Consider the following 6344-nt stretch of genomic DNA (forward strand, 5'->3'; position numbering starts at 1 on the left):
ATATAGACTCATTAAATCTATAGTATGTGTTGCACTATTAGAAAGATGCTGGCTGATGGACTTCCAATGATGGAGATCAATAATCTGATTGGTATTGTTATTATGCACTTTGCCCTTATATTTTCTCTCTTGGCTTCTATGATATTAACAAAATTGAAATTACTCCACCCAGAAGTTATACAAAACTTCCTTTTGAGTGTTTTGAAAACTTTAGAGAAACAGAGTCCATTACTTAACCAGTAAAACTGTTTTTAAAAATAAGTTATAAATCAGAGATAGCATACAGATATGATAATAAAAGAGGTAGATTTTATGAAGCCACATTTAGTATGCATGGCTACAGCAACTTGAATTATTCGTTGTCTCTTAAGGATATATTTTGATGGATGGAAAGGCAGTATTGATCAGTGGGTAGAAGGTGAGGCCCTGACCTCTATCCTGTAAGGTGGTATCAATTAACTAGATATCAACTGCAACCTTGAGTAAAGTACACAGAGATTCCTCAAAACAGAAAAAAAAAAAATCTAATCCCAGCAATGCAAAGGATATGAGATAAAAGTTACATTATATCTAAGGAGTCACTAGGAGAGAATTATAATAAAGGCACATCTGATCAGGAAAGCAGTGGCTCTGTCAATTTCTACATTTAAAAAGGCCCATCCACTGGCTCATAAAAAGCTTCAGAGGGGAATTTTACACAATACAAATTTATTACCAACCCAACTGTACCGTGGCCTAACATTCAACAGAGTGGATATGTCAGTTCTAGATTTGTCAGGTGGCTGAGGAAACTATTTTAGTCAACATAGTGGAAGTACCATTGTATAAAGACAGACCATTTTTTCTATATTTGAAGTTTTCAAAGAAGTTTAAGTGCTTTATCACTTAGCATTTATGTATTTTGTTAATGAGAACCAAAAATTTAACTCTTTGGTTAAATTATTAGTAATTGTGGCACCCTAAGGGTTAAAAGAAAATTAAAAATGGGCTTAGCTGGCAGGAACAGAAACAGGGATAGAGGACAGCGAATGTTCTGAGAAACTGGGCCAACTGTAAATGGCTCACTTGCAACCAAACATTAAACCCAAGTGCTCAGCTCATGGCCCACCTGTGCCGGGTCCATCCTGCAGACCCTGGTGGAGAGAAGGATGAAAGGAGTACTCAGACACAGGTATGCAGTGTAACAGCAGCTAGGGGGCTGCTGGCACTAGTGGCTGAAGAAAAGAGCAGCCTCGAACAGCTGGAGCTGCTTATTCAATACACACATAATGCTGAAAGCCTGGAGCAAACACAATCTGTGTGTAATTAACATTATTGTTGCCCCTTTCAGAGAGCAGTCACACACGTGGATGATCAAAGGTCATTTCCTGGACAACAAAAGTAAACAAGCCTATTTAAGATAAATCCCCCTACACTCCCTTGTACCTATTCCTCACCCTCTGCCTCAGGGTAGGAGAACAGCTGCCTTCAGCTTATTCTCCCCCAAAGCTATGCAGAGTCTTCCAACCTTTCAGAAGGCCTGCTCCTTTCCCTATAGCTTCTCCCACCACTCTGACTGATCCCCCACACACCTGCACCCAAGCATCCTGTTTCAAGCATTTAGCCCAAGCAGCATGACCCTTTAAAAACTCCTCTAGTCTCCACTTCAACGCAGACCTTCCCTCTGCTGTTTTGCCCATTGCTCTCTTGCAATATATCTCCCCTTTCTCTAATATATCTGCCTTTCTAAACTTATGACTGTCTTGGTAAATTCTTTTACTGCCCATGCTGGCCTCAGGCAGTCATTGACCATGACATTTTGGTAGCCCGTACAGGGAACCTCTCTCTCTACAGGAGACTCTCTCCCCTCTTCCTTTCTGTCTTCCCACTCAGGATCCTCTGTGGACAGCACCCAAGATGGAAACAACTGACAGTCTATGGCCAGGGCTATACTCTGGTGAAACTGAAAGGTGTCTGCATGGAAGTGTCTGACTACCACCATCCACTCAGGTGAGGGACCTAAGTTCATTTTCTTTTTTCAGACTTCCAGCAGCCGACCTCTAGTAGTGCTCTGGTAACTAGTGGTATCTGTCCAGGGCAGCTCCCTTGTGTTGCCTGAAGGCCAAAGGGCAAACATCTGGCTGCCTTCCAGAAGGGAAAAAGGTTGTTTCCTATCCTTTCTGGTCAGAGGTCTCCAATCCCTGCATGTTGCAGAATTAGCAGCAGCGGCTCCTCTAGGGCAAATCCACACACATTTTGGGTGACATAAACTCTCTCTTCCTCTTACTCTAATTCTCACATAAAGGCAGCCAGACCTCCAGCTCCAAATGTTCCCAAATCAGGTGATCGCCAGTGGCCTCAGAGTGATGAATCTCCCCATTCCCATCCCTTCTCCTGGGGCTGGTTCCAGGCTGAGTTCTCCCTTCACCTTCATACCTCCTGCCTGGACAGGCCATCTAGTGTAAGGTCCCAGCGGTATTGTCCCCAGTGCTGGGAGGTCTTTCCAAATAGGTGCAATACCCCTCTAGGAAGGACATCTCAGAAGTACCCCAGTGGACTTGAATGGTATCCTTTCCCCTGTCAGGATGCCTTGAGAGAAAGTATGCTTCATGTCCCCAGCAGATATCAGCCTCCAGTGGCTCATCATTTTCCAGTCCCAGCATGGGGCAAACTTTGTGTATTCCTTCCAACTCACCTCTGTGTTGCATCCTAAAACATTGGGACAAATTTCACCCTCAGACTCTCAAGAAGAATTGCCTAATTTTCTTGTGTAATGTGGTTTGGCCTGTTGATAAACTCTCAGATCAATTAGCCTAGACTCGAATGGGACTTTGGATTTTAATACTTTTTGCAACTCAATCTGTGTTGTCAAAATTCCTCCAAATGGCCTGAGGTTCCTTTTATCCAGGCTTTTATGTCCCTGGGGTTGGGACCCAGACCTTCAAGGAAACTGTTGAATGTGCCTAGCAAAGTTCTTACCTCTCCTGACTGCAGACATTTTAGATGAACCCTCTTTCATGCTCCCATGGTCAAGATCCTCCCCACCTTCCTCCTCTTCCTCCTCCCCAACAATGTATCTACTCCTATGCCTTTCCCTCCTTCCACTCCACCTTCTACCTCCTTCTCTCTGCCTCTCCCCTACCTGGAACCTTTTTCTCCCCTCACATGCTGGATTGGGAGCCATTTATTATCCCACTTCAGCCCCAGGAAAAGTTTTGCCACTCTGAGAAGTGGCAAACCACTTCTAAAAACAATCAGAGTCCATGTTCCTTTCCCATTTTGGACTTCTATCAGATACAAGGTAAACTTGGCTCCTTTAGGACCAAGGCCAGGACTCTTCTCACTTCATAAAAGAATTCAGAGTAAGTTTTGTTTCCTCTGATCTCATTTTTCTGGACGTTTATATTATCTTTACCAACTGTTGTGCTCATGAGGAAAGGTCCCACATTTTGTCTCTAGCTCAATGGTGGAAAGATGAAGTTCATGACCAGAGCCCTTAGGATTCTGGCTGGGGGAGAACAGCAGTTCCTGATGTTGATTCTAGATGGACCTACCAAGAGAGAAACACTGGCAGGGAATGCCATAATCATATAATTACTTGTTTAACTGAAGGCATGAAAAAGGCTGCCATAAAACTGGTCAACTAAGCCGAACTAAGAGAGGTAACACAGAGGTCAAATGAAAAGCTAGCTCTATTTCACTCCAAGCTGGCTGGAGCCAAGAGAAAATATACTAATGTGGACCCCAAAAGCCCAAAAAGCCTAGCTATTTTGAGTGTTTTTGTTTGTTTGTTTGTTTGTTTTATCAGCCAGGCCTCTCCAAATATTAGACACAAACTCCAGAAACTAGACCAAAGACCACAAACACCATTTTCCCATCTTGCTGGATGTGGTTCTTCAGGGTCTTTAATAATGGGAGGAAATATCACAGTCTGAATGGGATAGAAAATATCGAGAAAGAGATGAGTGGCGGCTCACTACCTGGCTGCTGCCATTGCAAACTCTCTGCCCGTATTAAGGGCCCCTGGCCAGCCATCAGCGTGGAGCCTTATGGGCACTAAAGAGTTCACTATCTGCTATTGCTGTAATCAGCCAGGGCATATCAGCCAGAACTGCCAAAAGCCTCCTCAACCATCTCTTATTTACTGCAAATAAGTGGGGCATTGGAAATAGATTGCCTCTCTCTTCCTCGTGTAGAAAGGTCATCCCACAACTAGCAACCCAGTTTGGGAGCACAGCAATGGCAAATGCCCCTAACTCTGTTCCTCAACTGTGAGGAAGCTGATGGAACTGAGAAAGCAGAAAGAGATGACTGATGGGGCTCAGAGGCCGTCCAGGCCCCTGTATTTATTCGCAATAGCAGCCCCAAATTTATTCGCAAATTTCTTGCCAGCAAGGTTCCAGCACTTGAGAGTGACGATGGATTTTGTGTGTTTGAAAGCAATGCCATTGCTACTATGTGAGCAATGAGGAACGGTGGGGAAGGACTCCATAGGCAGCAGCCCAGGTGGTGCAGTGGGTGAGCTCTCTTGATAGCAATGCAGTGTCCCCAGCCAGTATCTCAGTGTTTCCCACCTTGGGCATCATGCACCACAACAAACAGGCTACTGAGAATGCAAAGGCAGAGGTGAGGTGAATTTTGGGGCTGCTGGATGCTCACTTGAAGATGAGGACTCTTCGTCTGGCTGACATAGTAGTTTTCTGCACCCTGTTGTGGCTCTATAAGCAGGTTCTGGAGCCTTCTTCCTGCCAGGCCTTTCCCAATACCAACTGCTGGTTCCTCACCTGCATTAACCAGCCCCAGTTCAGGGCTGTCTTAGGGAAGGTGAAACTGTCTGTGAACATGACCCAGTTTGATGCTAAAAAGCTTGCAGAAAGCCAGCCTGAAAAAGACACCCCATGGAAAGGGAAAGGTTCACGGGAAAATAAGCAGCAGCCCCAAGCTGAGCGGAAGGAGGAGAAAAAGGCAGCTGCCCCTGCTCCTGAGGAGGAGATGGACGAATGTGAGCAGGTGCTGGCTGCTGAGCTCAAGGTCAAAGACCTCTTCGCTCACTTGCTCAAGAGTACCTTTGTGTTGGATGAATTTAAGCGCAAGTACTCCAACGAGGACACGCTCTCTGTGGTGCTGCCCTATTTCTGGGAGCACTTTGATAAGGATGGCTGGTTCCTGTGGTACTCACAATATCGCTTTCCTAAAGAACTCACTCAGACCTTTATACTTGCAATCTCATCACTGGAATGTTCAAGCGACTGGACAAGCTGAGGAAGATGACTTTGCCAGTGTCATCCTCTTTGGAACCAACAACAGTAGCTCTATTTCTGGAGTCTGAGGCTTCTGAGGCCAGGAGCTTGCCTTTCTGCTGAGTCCAGATTGGCAGATGGACTACCAGTCATACACATGGCAAAAACCAGGCTCCTGGCAGCGACGAGCCCCAGACCCTGGTTGGAGCGTAGTTTTCCTGGGAGGAGGGTTTCCAGAATATGGGCAGAGCCTTCATTCAGGGTGAGATTGTCAAGTGAGTATCTCTTGCCATCTTCTACCTGCCTGCATCTGCCCTTCAGGGTGATGGGAGTCATTAAAGGAAAATGAACACTGAAAAACTAAACTAAACTAAATAATAAAATAAAATAGGGATGGTCAACAAGAGTCTATTTATGGGATCTCATACTCCATGTTGAAGATTTAAGGAAATATCATATTGTCCTAAGTTGAATTTCTTTTTCTTACTAAAATATACACCCCTTCCCCAGGAATGAAATTCTCTTGTTTTTCTGATGTTTTCCTCAGTCTCTGAAATAGTGTTTGGTATGACCAGATCCCAAAACAGGTGTTCTGAATTGCCAGGAAAATCAAATTAAAAGTTGTTTAAAGGTAAATTGATTTCACATTTCAAAACATTTCAGCTCTACTTTAAGTATGTCAAATGTGTTAGAAAACTAATCTGCAAGGGAAATTTTTTTATTTTCTTAAAATTGAACACATATGACAGGAATTATCTTTCACTAAGTCAGTAATAATTTTAACAATAATAACTGACTTACGTGTTTTTAAACACCTTTTTCACCCAAATTTTTTAAAAAGTTAAAAAGAGATGTTTATTTTCTCTATTTTTAAAAAAACTTTCTAATAAATTGTGACTGAATGAGAGAATTTTAGCTTTTCCAGTGAGGAACAAGCACTGAATGTCAAAAATTAACTGCGGATGTTCTAGAAGTGTTGCTGGATCTAAGCCTGGCCTCTTCAAATGGTAATATTGATCATTTCCTCTGGAATACAGGTAGAGCTAATTACAAATTAGTCAAAATGATTAACTTCTGCATTCCTCAGCCTGTGAATTACTTTAAAAGATGTCAATGAAAAGCCCA

The 6344-nt window shown here is 43.5% G+C and overlaps 1 pseudogene; it reads left to right on the forward strand.

The window, feature by feature from the left end:
• The first annotated feature begins 1099 nt into the window (after window positions 1-1099).
• On the forward strand, window positions 1100-5498 carry LOC100976942 (elongation factor 1-gamma-like; annotated as a pseudogene).
• The last annotated feature ends 846 nt before the right edge of the window (window positions 5499-6344 follow it).

The sequence above is a fragment of the Pan paniscus genome, chromosome 3 (genome assembly GCF_029289425.2).
Source record: "Pan paniscus chromosome 3, NHGRI_mPanPan1-v2.0_pri, whole genome shotgun sequence".
Lineage (NCBI taxonomy): Eukaryota > Metazoa > Chordata > Mammalia > Primates > Hominidae > Pan > Pan paniscus.